Genomic DNA, 16877 nt, shown 5'->3' on the forward strand with positions numbered 1-16877 from the left:
CCCACTTGCAATGGAAGGAAGAGTGTGGGAAGGCCTGGCTCTTCCCACTGCTCCTCTTAGAATCATAGAATGGTCTGGGTTGGAAGGGACCCCAAGGGTCACAGAGCTCCAACCCCCTGCCACAGGCAGGGACACCAACCTCCGGCCCTGGAGCTACACAAGGTTGCCCAGGGCCCCAGCCAACCTGGCCTTGAACACCCCCAGGGACGGGGCATCCACCCCCTCTCTGGGCAGCCTGTTCCAGCCCCTCACCACTCTTTCTGTAAAAAACTTCCCCCTAATATCTAATCTAACCCTTCCCTCCTTTAGCTTTAGTCCATTCCCCCTTGTCCTGCCATTATCTGCTCTTTTAAAAAGTTGAATCCCCTTCTGCTTTTAAGCTCCCTTCAGGCACTGGAAGGCTGCAATGAGGTCCCCCCACAGCCTTCTCTTCTCCAGGCTGAACAAGCACAGCTCCCTCAGCCTTTCTTTGTAGGGGAGCTGCTCCAGCCCTCTGAGCATCCTTGTGGCTCCTCTGAACCCTCTACAACAGTCCCACATCCTTCTTGTATTGGGGGCCCCAGCTCTGGCCACAGGACTCCAGCTGGGGCCTCACGAGGGCAGAGTAAGTTCCTCAGCTTCAGAGCAACGAGATTTCCCTGGGCCAGGCCAGGGCCTGACGGGGTGTTCGAGACACACAACCACCAGCCCAGGCTCAGAGCCTTCGATTCTCAACATCTGGAGGTGGCGTTTGGCTTTTTAATTACCAACTGTCTACCATCAGAAAGATTCTTAGGGCTGCTCATTAGAAATCAAAACGGATTATTCACTTCAGTGTTGTTTTCTGTGAGAAATCCCCAGGGAAGGGCTTTACCCAAAACACAGCCCGTATGTCTAGGGCGGCCTGCCCTGCCCACCGGCGGCACGCAGGCCTGAGTCTTACATCAGCACTCTAATTCCTCTAAGCCCATTAGGACAAGAGAGGCAGCAGCCTGCAGATAATTTTTCCGCCGTGACTCACGTGATAGGTGCCGACTTCCTCACTCACACCTCAGAATGTTTGAAATGACACCCAGCAAAATGAACCTGTAAGCTGTCCCCGAGCCTCGCAGCAGACTAACTAGTCCGTCTGTCTTTCGGAAGGGTGGAAAGCACGCACATTCCACAGAGAAAAGAATCACTCTGCTATTAAAAGGCAAACAAAAAACAAACCCAAAAATCCAGTTTATAAGATTGAAGGCCAGCAGAAGGCCCAGCTCGGCCAGCGAACATCCCTGTCTGTTTATACCACACACACTCCAGCAGAAAACTACCAAATAAACCCGAGGTTTTCCTGCTTCAGACACAACTTTCCCAGCAAATCTGCTGCCAGTACAATGGAATTACTCCCTCAGTGTGTAAATACAGGAAGGGATTTGTGTAACTACGTGTAGCGGCAGCTTCTGAGCATGCAGCTTTGCCCATGACTATACACATACATATACAACCACACACACACACATATATATATTTTTAATTAACATTTCTTTTTCTCCAGCAGTCCTGCAGGTTGTCACTGGTACCACAAACCACAGGAGCTACTGAAAACAAAGGCAATGGCCACACAGGCTGCACAGGCACGGGACAATGCGAGATGTACTCCATCCCCTCTACAAAAGGCTTCCCTGCTGTCTTAAATGTTTGGATCAAGTTTTTTCTTCTTCTTTTCCTTTGTTCCTTCCTCTCCTCCCTGGCCATATACCCGCATCAGTCTACAGCGCTTCACATCAGCAAGCCTAGGAAATCATCCTCCCGCTGCTCCCTGCGGTGCCTGGAGAGGGGCTGATGGGATCTGCTCTGCTAATTCTTATTTAATCCAATCACTCACCATGCACATATGAAGAAAAGAAAATAACTTAACCATGTGTGTAAATACTGCCAAGACTATAGGACTTACTACAGCACAGTCAAAACACAAAGAACACCACAAAACTTTTCTGTGACTTTTATAACTAAGTGGATCGAGCAACTAAATCAGTGCAAAAAGGCTTTTTCTATTCTTGGATTTAAGCCTGATTCACGTTATTAGTTCCGTCACTGGCTGAAATGGGATCCATCAGTTGTATTTAAGAGGACACACAGGGTCTCTTCAAGAGGAAGATTAACAGAAATACTGGCGTACCAGCTCCCATTTTTAAAAATATCCCTGGGCAAAATTTATCACAAAGTAAGAACAGGTCACGAAACACGTTCAATTTCTCTTTTCTGAGATTCACAATGAGGAGTTCAGGAGAACCAGGCGCTTGCCCTGCTTCAGCATAATCAAAAACAGCAGGCTGGGGGCTAAATCTCTGTATTCCAAAACTCACAGGACAGGTACCTTACGACCTGCAAAGCCCCACAGACCTTTAACACCCATACTCCAAAGCACTGCCAAACTGAAAATACTCTTTCTCCACCCCCCATCCTCAAGCACAGTTCAAGCTGCTGGGCTTCGGGGTGGGGTTTTTAAAAAGGACCAAGTGCTGTTCTGTTGGATGCTACAGTCCATCCCAAGGATCACATTCTCTGACATTTTCTCCCACTGCAGAGATTAGTGTTTGGTTAAATAAAGTGCCCATCCTATAAATAGCAGCATTTACAAGCACTTGTAAATCTCTAATTGCCATTGCCAGAACTATTGTGTAACTATCATCACTCGTTAGAGCCTCACCAAGATCTAGACACATACTAAAGAACAGAAATGCTTTCAACCACCCTTCTGATTGTGCTAGTAGCATCTCAGTACCCCAGCAAAAGCTTTACACCTCCCATTAATTTATTAATTTAAATATTCTAACCCACGTCACAAGGGAAGGCAGTTAAATGGCTAACAAATTATAAAGCAAATTATAAGGCCACCATTATAAAGTGGCTTCAGTAATTCAAACTGTCCCCACACAGGGAGTAACATTGATTCTGAACCAAAAATTGATGTTGAATGTGCTGATGTGTCCATGTAACGTGCAACATTAATCACTGCCAACATTCTTACCCTAACAGGACAACTGCCTGAGACCACCATTCAGGGAAACACAGCATTTTACATTCAAATAGGATTCCAGGCAAGACACAAGTGTGGTAACAGAGGCGGAACACGCTGTGACAGCTGGGGTACAGGGAGTCATCCTCCAAATTCCCTGGAACTGGTGAGACAGAGACTGGTTTGGAGGGAATGACTGGTGAAAAAAATCCTATGTAATTGGCTGCTTCCGCTGCCACGAGTCCTGCAGAGAGTGCTCATCCCAGCATCGTGTCATGGGTAAACAGCCACCAAACAGGATTCATCTACAAAACCTGCCAGCAGTAGTGTCCCTGGCCCTTGTCTGAACACTGAGGTCAGAAAGAAAAGCTGCTTTCTAGAGAAACGTTTCAGGATTTGACCCTTTGATTCTGGATTCCCAGCCTGCTCTGATGGGTTCCGGATTCACTCCCTTGCCTGCTCCTAGCAGCTCTGATGGACCCAGAGCCCAGCACCCCTCCTGCCCAGGCACACATTCTCCTCTGTCCTGCCCCGTGGCTTTGAAGGAAGCATCTGTGATTCTTCCCAGCAAAGAGAGATCAGTTATCACCCATTTTCAGCTCTGGAAAGATCTCAGAAAAATTCTGCACTGCAAGTTTTGAGAGCAATTACCATCATTCTACAGATGCTGAGGGGTGGTTAATTCTCTGTCAAGGCACACCTCACTGAAGACAGACTCTTGGCTAGAGCGTTTCCTCCCTGAGCATCCCTACCAGCGTGTTCTCCTCAAGACAGGTCCACCAAGAGCCCGCAGGCTGAGAGAGCACGTCAGGCATTTCCTCCAGCCTGTGTAACTACCCCATTACATCTCACACTCCCATCGTTTCATCCTCCACCACCCTCTCATCACCAGTTTCAGAGGAAACTCTTTTTTGCTTTCCAAGTTTTGTAGAGGGTCTAATTTGTTTGGGAAGTCTCACGAGACCTCTCTAGCACAAACCCTAACCAAAGGAAAAATGCTTTGAAATGCTGGTGAATCATCAGGTTTTGGGACCAGATGCGTCCTCGCCCTCCTGAGTGACTCATCTGTTCTTTGCACCTACACTTCAGCATGAGGGGTTCCTCCTGGCTCATTAGCAGGTGGGTATTTTCAGAAAGTCCTATTCTTTTGGCAGAAATAAAGAACAAAAAGCAAAATTGGGATTCCTGCCAACATGGGATGACATCCAGCAAGAACACCATGGGTTCCTGGGTCAGGCTAAGAGCACGTCTGTGCACAAGGTCGGTATTCCCAGCAGCCCCAAAGTGCTGGTTTGTTTGCTTCTGTCATCAAATGTTTGTTTTTGTGGTCAGCTTCGACTCCTCTTAATATTCTTTCAGGTTTCATCCTCCTAAATGCGTTTCACCCACAAACAAGGTCTGCAAATAACTTCCCCCCATTAAATGCAGCTCAGCACAAAGAAAATAAGACATTCCAGAAACAACTGCACTGCACGTCTGCTGAAATATTAATGAGCAGGTTTGGCTACAAGCAAGAAGAATGGATTATGGAACCCAAAAAAGAAAAAGAAGTCAAACCAAGACTCTCAGTCGGTTCAGGCAGAACTCTGTCCTGTCTGCAGATCCCAAAGGTCAGCGGGGTTTTACATCCCTGGCACCATGGAGGTGGTGGCTTTGCAATCCAGCAGACTTCTTTTCAGAATAATCATAAAGCTTCCTCCTGGTTAGCCTGGAGAACACCACGGTCTTCTTATGGCAGGAAGCTTAACTTGATTTTTAACTCTATTTTAATCTTTTATTAGAATAAGGGCTTTTTGCACAGATTCTGTGGAACAGGGCTATAAATCCCTGGCTGTGTCTTTTTCATACCCTTATGCTGGTCATCAAGAATACGATGAAATTAATCACATACTGATTTATTTATACCTCCTTTGGGCACACAACCTTGCTTTACAAGAGGTGAAGTTGGTTTCATCGTTGTTTCAGAAATACATCAGGCAGGTACCAATCCCTGTGACGCCGAGCATCCCTTTCCAGCCAAAGCCCATGGAGACGAGGCAGGGCTGTGCTGGCTCCAGGGACCCTGGCTTCAAGGGGGAACACTCACCTGGCAGGCTGGAGGAGAGGAAGGGGGATGGACGAGCCAGCTGTGAGCAGCACAGCGAGAAACACCAGGCTGAGAACACCCAACGCTGGTGTCCTTCCATTTGATAGTCCCTACAGAACACCACGCGCCACAGCAGGTTTAAAAGGAGCTCAATGACCGCCCACACCTGAAAGTATTTACTGCAGTTGTGTGGACTTCTCACCCTCCCACAGCAAGGGAAGACAGAGGATGACTGTCTCCAACCTCAGAGCTGATGGGACACGGATGCCACGCTGGATTTTGCATTTCCTTCACCGTGCTTGCTGCCTTCAGAGCCACCAGCTGCTGCAGGCGCTTTGGAAGCACCACTGGTGTTGCAGGAACAGTTTCCTCCCCAAACACTGGTGGGAACTACACGGATGCTGACTATGGAACTGTTTACTTCACGGAGCAAAGTGAAGTTAAAATGCTGCTCAGAAATCCCTTCAGTGCCTTGCTAAGCTTGGCAGCCAGCACGGAGACAAGCCAAGCTGGGGGGAACAGGGAAAGGTGCAAAGCTCCCACTGCTCACAGGGCAGGGGTCTGCTCCTGACCCAACGTGGCACGCAAGCCAAAGTGCTGAGCAAAACAGATCTGCAGGCTTTGGTTTATTAAAAATATATATATATCTCCACCTACTTGTTACAGAAATAGGCAAGTGCCTTTGCAGAACTACTGCTTGGGAGCAAAGGCTATGACACCTTCAGAAATAAACCCGACACATCACCCTCTGCCCCCAGGAAGGAATCAGAGGGAACTGCTCATTTCATACACCCCAAGCTTCCGAGGTCACTCTAGCACAGAAATAGCATGATGCAGGAAGGCGTTTCCTGCCTGCCCTTATGTGTGGCAGGTGCTTTTGTGTCAGAAGGGCCCGTAAGAAAGGGCAAAGCCAATAATCCTCTGATCTTCCTCTTCAAATTCTAACAGGATTTCCAGCACTGGAAAACACATTTGTGACCTTCAGAAAGTGTAACCAGCTTGCACTGACTTGGAAGCTGTGTACTGATGTGCAAACGGTACAGCTTTTGTACGTTCATCTGGCTGCTGAAAAAGAGATTTAAGGCATTACCACATGGAGGAAAAAAAAACAGAGAAATTCCTTCAAGACTTGAAGAAAACCTGAGGCCATTGGCCTTGGAGCACCACCTTTAAATGGTACGAGATCACTTCAACAATTTAATCATCTGAAGAAAACCTGACCCCATAGAATAGGGGACAAAGGAAACAGTCCCCAGCCCAGCACGTGTACAAGGGCAGGGAGGTGGATAACATCTTTACTTGAGGTCTGAGCATTAAGGTTCCTTTGCAAAAAGAAAGAGGATTCCTGCTGTATTGGTTTTACACCTGTCTAAGGATGGATCCTGAGGCTGGGCAATCACCAGCTAAAAGACTAATTCACAAAAAGCACGTGCCACCTACAGACAGAATACTCAGAGCAAAGATGCTACAGCAGATGCTGCTGCTTCTAAGCTTTCACCTAGCTGAAAAGAGATTTGTCCTTGAGTATTCTTGGTACAAATGTTTATGTTCTGCTTCAGCTCAGAGCAGTACCATTTGATGACTTCACTGGCTGACCTTGCAGTTGCTCTCTTATTAAAAAAAATAATTAAAAGAAAAAATTGCCACCTAAAAAGCTGTGTGTTCAACAGCTTTGGATCTTGCTGCGAATGACATTTTCTTTCAGTACAATACTGTCTAGCAGCAATTTCCCCATTCGTTCCACCATCCACCTTTCAAATACGCGTGTTACTCATAACAGAAGCACGCAGTCCAGCCCGGTCAACAAGCAACTATACCCCAGCCCAAAACACTTATCCCAGGCACTACCCTGGGGGTGAACTGCACCTAACTGGGAGCCAGTCTCCAAACCAGCCCTGCTCTAAACACTGGGGCAGACCAGATGATGCCCAGGAACAGATTATCCTGTTCCACGAACAACTCCTAAGGCTGCTACTCTAAGTTGCAGCAACCTTTGTTTTAAAGGTCAGGCACGCCACAAATCTGCCCCGATCCATCAGAAGAGGACAATTGCTGCGAGGAAAGGACAAACGCCATGACAACAGAGTTGGCGTGACCAAACACCACAAGTCCATCGCTTCCCCCCACGGGCAGGCCAAGGCAGGCTGTGCCATGGAGCCGCTTTAAAGGCTCCACAGCGGAGACGCGAGTACTGCTGCTGCTCCACCACCGCCTTGCACCAAGCTCTGCTTCTCCAACCTTCAGCTCAGAATCGCTGCAACCCGGTGTAAAAGCCACCACAGGTGGTATTTAGCAAGTTCTGATCAGTGCCACTGCCAGACGCCAGCAGCAGCACACCTAACGCTGGCCTGCTGAGAAGGGGGAGGCACCGCCATCCCGGGCCCTGGGCCCTGCTGGCCTAGCGCTGCCCAGCCAAACCTCAGCTTCCCCCATGGGTGAATCACAGAACCGTAGGGGTTGGAAGGGACCTCAAGAGATCATCCAATCCAGGGGAGTTTTTATGAATAACGCCTTTTTAAGCGTGGTCCCCACAGCCTACACATATTTACAGCAAGGTAGAGGGAGCGGTAGAACTGAGACTGGACTGGGGTTTACATGTCATTGGCACCAGAACCAGGAGAAGTTTTCCGTTGTGCTCAGCAATGGCCTGGCTGTGTTTAAAGTCCAATTTTAGCACTGGTTCTGGTAGGCCAGCACTGCACAGCACAGGAAACACTGGCCTCGGCTGTTTCATACCATGCAGGGGGGGTTACCCGATAGAAACCCTATCGTGCCCGAGCTGTTGCTCCTCTGGCAGTAATTTAAATGCTTTACATAAAAGATCGCCTAATTTTGACCAAGCTAATTATTAACAGTCCTCAACCAGACTCATTTTACTCTAGCTATGCCTTTCACAGAATCACAGAGTGTTAGGGGTCGGAAGGGGCCTCGAAAGCTCATCTAGTCCAATCCCCCTGCCAGAGCAGGGTCACCCAGACTAATTCACATAGGAACACACCCAGGCATCCATCTCATCCAGAGAAGGAGGCTCGCCAACCTCTCCGGACAGCCTGTCCCAGCGCTCCATCATCCTCACAGGGAAAAAGTTTCTCATTATATTCCCAGGGAACTTCCTATACTCCAAGTCGCACCCACTGCCCTTTGTCCTATCACTGACCATCACTGAGAAATAGATATTTCAGTATACAGATGGAGCCACTAAAACTCGCTCAAATTCAAATGCATGCAGCCATCAGATTTACAGTTTCCACTCACATCCCATAAATGTTGAAATAATTATTAGACTAGCCAGAGATCAGTGGATCTCTTTTTTGTTAAATAAAGCCTTGTTAGAAAAGCAAAACACTTGGTGGCATTTATCGTTCACTGGCCCAAAATCCTTTATGTCATCCTTGCTCTACAAAACAATTACATACTCTGAAATTAATCTGTTTGCCTCTCATGTTAACAATTTCCAGGCAGCGCTTTGATGCCTCCCTTGTAGGCTAATCTGGGGATGTTACTGCAGCAGGGCGCTGCCTCCCGTCAGGCATCAATAACCTGCCCCAAGCTGCATGCCCGTAAAAAAGCTGCTATGCCAGGAATGTTTGATGTGCCAGAGGAGCTACTGCTGCTACCTTGATGATAAGGCTCCTGGTTTTCCTTCAGCGATGGTGTCTGGGCTTTCACATGTGCAGGATACAGCTGGTACCCTCCCCACACCCCCACAACTACCCCTCTCAGAAGCTCTGGCTGGTGCTGCTCATTCATCCCCGGGTTCCCTGTGTGCCCTGCCAGCAGGTTATTGCTACCAGCAACACACAGAGCAGTTTCCTCTTACTCCAAAAGCCAGACAAATCCAACACAGCATCAGCACCCTGCATGACTATGAGGAAGGAAAGCAGTAACACTACCTTTGGTCCAGAAATGGGAAGAAAGTGTGACTAACTGAGCCTGGCTTCAGCTTCACCACTGAAGCTGGTGAGCACATCTCATGCTTCCAGAGGTATCCAGCAGTATTAAGAGGTTTGGGAAGTCCTGCAGCTCCTGGGAAGATGCTGCACTCCCTTCCTCACTCGCCTTTTTGTTGTGGAGCTGCAAGTTCAAACAGGGACAGATGCTCTCCTGGGAGCAACAGGTAACTGACACTGGACCAGCAGTTTCTGCAGGAGGAATCCCATCTGAATCACACTGTTACAGGGCAGGAGCTGGATGTACTGGCCCAATATATCCTAGGCTTCCTTGAGTCAGTGGCAAGCTTGGCAAATGGACTCAAAGATCCACACATCCCAGCATCTTGCATGAGAGAGCAGCCAGGGGGAGGATGAGCAAAGCAAAGAAAAAAGTCAGGGTGAACAAAGGAGAGTTTTACAGGACAGGAGCAGAGCTCTGCCTGACCAAAACCACCCGAGGTTCAGGCAGTGCGTGGCCTCTTTGTTTCGCAGTGGAATGATAAACGCCACAGATTCTGACGCCTAACAAAAGCCAGTCCAACTTACTATAAACACCGTCTCGCACACTGGTTTGGAGCCAATATTGGTTAAACAGTTATAAACAGCCTTCTGTTAATCACGCCATTTAAAATCCAGGCTCATGCCTCACCAAGCTTCACACTCCAGCCTCCTCGCCAGCACGGGCTCCAGACGTAGCCCAGCACAGAGCCACCGAGCCTGCCTGGCAGCTCCCCTCCAGCCCCCCTTGCAGCCAAGCCTCCCTGCTTCATTCCCAGTTACCTCCCCGGATGCAGAGGGGTCTGACGGCTCCCCAGCCTGAGCCCACCAAAGCCACCAATGCTCACAGCAATGCCAGCAGCTCAGAGTGACCCCCCCATGCTGCAGCAGCTGAGCAGGAGGTGGCCAAATGTCCAAATGGCATCCTTTGCCTTCCAGTTCTGTGCTGCCATCAGTTTTAAAGCTTTCCGGATGATAACCTGCCATCTGCTCCATCACCTCCTTTCTCCACGCCCCTGAGGATGTTCTCAAAGCACCGAGTCGAGGTGCCACCCCCATATTCACAGTAGCTCCCATCAGCAACCAGGGTAGTTAGCAGGGTGCTGAGAGGGGGATCTCTGCTCGAGAGTTGCCTCGCGGTATCCGAAGGAGCCGACGTAAGCAGAAAATGAAGCAGGACACAGTTAATAAAGGCTTTAAAGCAATAAAGAATTCCAGAGCGCAGCAGCCCCAAGCAGGGGCAGGAAAGCAGAAGTGGCCCTGCCCTGAGAACCTCTGGGAAAGTCCCAACTGTCCCCAGGTATAACGATGCTTCTAATTCCTCAGGAGCGATACTGCCAAGGGCAGCTTGCTGGTGTTATTAGAAAGGACATGACCGCCATAGGGACGCAATCATTTGTGGAGTCAAGCCGAACAGAAAAGATGGTAAGATCTTTAACCTCAAAGCAATCATTTTCAGCATCTTGAAAGTGGCCTGATCTGAAATTAAAGCTGCTAAATTAAACAAACACACACAGAAAATCCCAGAAAACTAGAAAATGAAACTCAGTGGAGCTGAGACAATGTGCAACATCTAATAACCTACTTCTTACAGAGCCAAGCTCGTGAAAAACTGTCTTAGTCAACTGTACATCTGCAGCATGGAGAACCTGGAGTCAGAGTTACCTACTTTCTGCATCGCACAGAGCAGCCCAGTACCAACATGGGATCGTTACATCACGTCTCTCTCATACGCTTTAGGGCATCACAGAGGATCCCTAGAGACACTGCACATGCTGGTTAGGAAACAATGCTAAGACATGTTCCTAATTTGAGGTCAGATACAAGAGAAGAGGCTTTGTGTGGTTTGTTAGAGGTGTCAGTGATGGGACCCGAGTTACACATCTGGTTCCACACACTTTGTTTCTGCCCCACACACGGACAATGAATCCAGCTGCTGGTCTACCTGGCCTTTCACCCCAAAATAAAGTGCCTTTGGAGGAGGAAAATATGTATTTCATCTTAAACAAGGCTTCAGCCTCTCCATCACGTTACCACCCCTTACAGTTCACCCTTGAGCACAAGCACACCACATCAGGGACAGTGTTTGTGCGAGTGTTCAGCGTAAGGAGCGGGATTGGTACAGAGCCACAGGCGTGTGTCACACCTGCGATTACGACGCCCAAGAAAGCTGCTCCCTGCCCAGGACGAGCCCTCTGCACTCCGAGCACGGAGCAAAGGCTCCCATGGAATCTGCAAGCGCTGCAGAAGCCAAAGGACGCCCGATTCCAATACGTTTCACAGCTGAATTAGCATAATGCTCACCAGGCAGAAACCAGCTTCCCCTGGCCGCCTTGAAACGCTGTCTGTAGCTATCGATGAGTCCCTCCTGTGCCGGCCCCGAGTCAGCCCCACGGAGGAAGAGCTTCAGACACACCATTCCTTGCCCTGTCAAGCTGGGTGAAGGTGGCCACGCAGAAGCCTCCCCTGCCACCTCTCACATCCACGCAGCAGCAGCGAGCATCTCGTTCCTACCTGGGAAAACTGTCTCTAGGAGAGTAACGAGATCTGAAGCTGCACTAGAAACTCCTCCTGTAATCAAATCAATTCATTTAATTCTCCTTCACAAGCTGTAACCACGGAGAGCTGCAGTGATTTATTCTGTTAAAAACATTCATTCTGTGAAGAACCTGAACTGAACGTTAGGGCAGAATTGGTAAGCAAGAATTACAAGATACATAAATTCAAATGGGCTTTAGAAACGCTTCATATTAATGTGTGTGAATATCTGTTTTCTTGGACATAACTCTTATTGTAGGTTCAAACATGCAAAGGAAAACCTCGTACCATTAGCACGTGCCCACTGCAAGAACACACAGCACATGCTGCAAGAAGAGGATGGTAGTTTGGTAAGTCCGCAGCTATTACATTGCTTAAAGCATTCTAAGGGCAGATTGTACTAATATCCCACACTTAATAGGGCTGATAGAGCATGAGCACCGTTTGACAACAACTAATAACGCTGATATTGCTGGTGGGGTCTCTCTGAGCTGCACAACTTCAGCACGGATGCTGGTTTTAGAAAGGCATCTGTGCTCGTTTTGCTCAATGAAGAATTGTGAGTGTTCTCATGAAAAAAAAAAAGCAAACAATTATGGTGGCCAAAATTCCAGCCCTGCTTAAAACACAGCATGCCTCGCTGGGCTGAATGCTTCCATTTCGGATGAGACAGCTTTGTCCATCCAAAGCCTTGTATGGTTGAACGTACCCGCAGCAGATAAACATCCCTCCTCAAGTTCTGGCACAACTCGCTCCCTGCCCAGAGGTACCGATACTACAGCTGAAGGGAGAAAGCAGCCAGGCTGAATCCGAGCTGAAGCCTGAGCTCATTAAAAGAGCAGAATAAAGGCCAACTTCAACGCTGTTCCTATTTATGTCTTTCAAATTCCCATCAAGATCGGACAATAAAGTTTTACCACAGGAGGAACAGCAAGACCTGGAGCTTCACGTTTATTAATAGCACTTGTGGAGAGGCACAGAAAGCTCAGAGCAGAAGAAACAGTCGCTATGAAACATAAGCAGCAGGGGCTGATGTGTACAGCAACAACATTGTTTGCATCAGCAACAGCACACACAAGCATCTGTATTTTCATGCATTTGACTAAAATGCTGGCAGCTTTTTACCCTTAGGAAGCACCAAGGCTAAAGTTGGGTTTAAGCACCAGAACTAAAGAAACAACTAACTGAACTAACTTGCCATCTTCAGCTCTGGGCATTTCAGACTGAAACAACAAAATGCAGCTTATCAGGAGGGGTTTCATTATCATTTTATTGGTTTTGCCATCCATCTTCTTTGCATCCAAGTGTGGGTCCTGCAGCAAAGCGAACGCTGCCCATTCCTGGGCCGGTCTGGCTCAGAGCACACACTCTCCTTCCCAGCCGTGCCGGAGCTTTGCTGCCCAGCTCTAACTGGGTCAAGCTTGTTGCTGGAGTTAACTGACCACTCAGCTCCTGACAATGCTCTCCCCAGCCCCCAACCGAATTTAAGGGGTATTTTGAGCCCAGGGGCAAAAAGAAAAATTAAAGGGGAAAAAAAAAAAAAAAAAAGACAACTTTAAATCTTCCTCCCCCAATTAAAGGTTGGGGTAATTCTGCAAGATAAGACAAATAAAGTCTACATTAAAGATGCAGACATTCATACACAGTGCACATCCCCTCCCCAAAGAAGCTGCTGGAGCCACACACACGCTTTCCCCTCTAAGTGAAAGCTGTGTAGATAACCGAACCTTCAGCAGTGGAATCCTTATCTTCCCCTGCTTGTTACAGCAGGCTAATGACCATCCTGACTCACGCTTACTACAATAATAAGCAGCTTTCAGCCCTCACACTGCTCCAAGTCCAACCTTATCTCCTTTCAGGCACGCAAGAGCTTTAGTGGAGCCCAAACCTGAAAGTTTTGGCACTTAATTCCGATAAGAACTTTTAACAAAGGGCTCTGTTGGCAGCTTTAGAGGAGTCCAGATTCCCCCTCCACTCCCAGCGTTTCCGTGCCTGGTCCTAGGACACGACTCCAAACAAAACCAAGTGATGTCACAGATAAATGGTCCTCTGTAGCCCCAGCCCGCTCAGATTGCATCCCTGCCACCACACAAGCCCCAGAAGAAACCCATTTCCTCTCCTCCAGCACAGTTTGTAGACACGGGAGAGTAGGAAAGGAAAATTCAACTCCCATTGTCTCAGCGTAACCGTGAGGTATCCAGGAACTGTGAGAAGATGTATTAACAACCTGCTATTTATACAGATGTATTCAAAAATAACCCCGGAGAGCCTGGAAAGCTGTCTGAAGGCTTTCCTGCCTGTGGAGTGATGTTACTGCTGGAACGAAGCAAAGGGAGGGAAGCAAGAAAATAAGCCGCCTTGACTTGAGAAAAGAACCTAAAGATTAAGCTCTTTAAGGAAGGTTACTGCTTTTGAGAGTCTAGATTATGTAAACCTAGACCTGAGGAGAATATCCAGCACACCTACATATCCCTTCCCTGTGAGATGTTCAGGTCTCACTCTTGTGAGCTGACACACAGTGATGGAGGGGAAGGAAGCAGGGGGAACATTGCTCTTTATTCTTTTTCTTCACCCAACAGCTGCAAAAAGATAGACCAGTCATCACGCTAAACCTAGTGTGTGCTTTGCCAATACTCAATACCCAGGTTTTCCTGAGAATTTGGGGTTCCTGCCACTTGGGGAAGCTGAGGCACAGAAAGTCCACTGTGCATAAGCCACCTCGTCCACAGAAGCCCATCCAAGGCAAACAGCAATCAGCTTGCTAGGACTGTGATGTGTTACTGGGACACAGCTTCAGAAGAAAGGCTGGAGAGAAAGATGTTTATGCACACTCTTCAAACTTACTGAAAATCAGTCGTGGGGAAGACACAGACAACTCCCTTCCCCTCTTCCAACCCAGCAAGCGGAGGATCAGCTCAGAGTGGCTCCTTACCCTCACGTCTCACCAGCAGGATGCCATGGGCAGCCCAACACCAAATCCCTGTATGTGTTCTCCTGTATCCAGAAGAACTTCTTCCTGGTGAGGGAGCCCTGGGACAGGCTGCCCAGGGGGTGTGGAGTCTCCTTCTCTGGAGAGATTCCAGACCCATCTGGACACCGCCCTGTGTGACCTGTCCTAGGGACCCTGCTTGGGCAGGGGGTTGGACCCCATGGGCTCTGGGGGTCCCTTCCAACCCCTACAATCCTGTGGATCTGTTGGGAAGAGCCGGTACCCACAGGTGCTTCCCGAGTGGCTCAAGCACAGCATCTTCCATTCAACTGTTAGATCTGCCAGGCCTGATGCTCCTGGGCTGTGCTCAGGGCTCAAGCCCAGCTTGCTGCTGAGGGACTCCCCCAGCTCCCCTGGCCATGAACTCAACACGACCATGGGGTGGTTTGCAGTGCAGAGTCTGTTACTGCAACCAGGGAGCCCTCGTTTCAACAGATTTCAGAGGAAAAGCACAAAGGTTGGGGGTTTTTCTGTATGATGTCTGTGAGTGATTCCTATGCACGAAGCAAAACACACCCCTGAAGCATTGCAACACGCTCGGGTTCCAGTCACCCCCATGCCTCAAACACGAGGTGATACAGCCTGTGCTCACAGCATCACTGCAAGCTTCGTGCCCAGGCTTGCAGGATTAAGCAGTTCACTTCGGTCTCACATTTACAAACAGCCCACTGAAGGCAGCATGATCTCCCAGCCCGCAAACGTGTCTCTGAGGTACCGAACAGACACAGCACTGTCCTCCCAAAAGCTGCCTGCTACTTAAGAACTGAGCATAGAGCCCCAAAAGGCTGTGCCTGCATTAAGAAATATATTAATAACACCAATTAGTCAAAAAGCTAAGGCCTTGGCTACCTCCCCATAACCCAGAGCATCGTGTAAATTCACAACGCTATGAGAGAGGAACAGAATTCCAACCAGCATTAACCATATCCCTGTGCAGGAAAACATCCTAGAAAAAGAAGCAGCTTGAAGGTAAGAAAGGAGCGAGGACCTGACACGTAACTGAATGCTGAGCATCCAGACCTTGCATTCGGGCACGCACACACCCTGTTTACTAATCAAATCTCTAACTATCTACACAGCACATAACCCAGTGGGACCAACCCAGCAGGACCAACCCACCTGCCAAAGGGAACTTGCCCTGGCTAGCCAGTGGCACTGAGTTACCCGTTTCTAGGGAGCACTGGCTCCAGACAATAAAGTTTTAGGGAAAAGTCTCACTCTGTGATGCTCTTCAAGAGGAAACCAGCCCAGTTTTTAAGCACACGAGCAGCCAAAGCTACGAGAGGTCATTTTCTCCAGCTAGGACCATACAGTGTCCCTGACATCCTTGGGGTAATCCCCCTGAGTGTGATCCCTGGTCCTGTGTCCCTGATCCACAGAGCATTTCCCACAAGCATCCCCACACTGAAATGGCCAAGACTATGGCAAGTCCTCTTACTGCTGTTTAAAAACTCAAGGACAGGAGAAGAAAAACCTCAAGGACAGGAGGAAAACAAACCAAACCAACCAACCAACTCACGAGGAGGTCTAGCAACTCGATTCTGATTATACCTGAAGAAGCTACCAGAAGAGAGACAGCTCCATGACAAACTTCAACCCAAACCCTTCTACGAGCAGGCAGCAAACACAGCGACACGTTCTTCACCAAGGGGAGAGTTTGGGTTTTACTTTACAACATCCAAGCACGTGTGAAAGAAAAGGGAAGAGACAGGACCATTTTCAAAGCCGTCCAGCAGCCAGAGAACCAGGAGCCCTGAATGGAGTGGAGCCTGGGAAGCCCCCAGAGCCCTGAGGTGAACCCCAAGATCCGAGCTCCCCATCTACCTTCCACCTGGGACCTGCCACCAGGACCCACGGGGTCTGTTTTATTTTCAGCCCCCAGAGCAGTACGGGCTGGCACAGATCTCAGAGGCTGAAATCCTTGCCTGCTTGCTTTCAGCAGTATCTATCTCCAAGTCACAGCTGATTTATTTTGCTCCCCTTCAGGAGAACCCAGCCAGCCAGGAAGCCTGTGAGCACCCTCAGAAGAGGCTGCAGACACCCCAGGGGCTCAGCCAGCATCCGAGGTAACAGTGCCACACGTTTGGGAAGGGCATTAGGAAGTAATACCAAGCCATCGCTACACTCAGCCTTCAGAGCTGTATCAGAGATAATAAACTGCTTAATCATCAGACATGAACACTCTCCTAACACACCAGTATCCAGCCAGCCACAGGCCAGGCCAGGCGGGCCGTAGGTGGGTGCTGTGCCCTTTCTCCCCAGCCTGAAGATCGGCAGCCGCAGAACTGCCGCGCGAGCACCAACCTCAGCCACACTCACCGCCATACACAGGCATTCCAAGACATGGGAATCAGA

The sequence above is a fragment of the Gallinula chloropus genome, assembly GCF_964237585.1.
Source record: "Gallinula chloropus genome assembly, chromosome: 17".
Classification (NCBI taxonomy): domain Eukaryota; kingdom Metazoa; phylum Chordata; class Aves; order Gruiformes; family Rallidae; genus Gallinula; species Gallinula chloropus.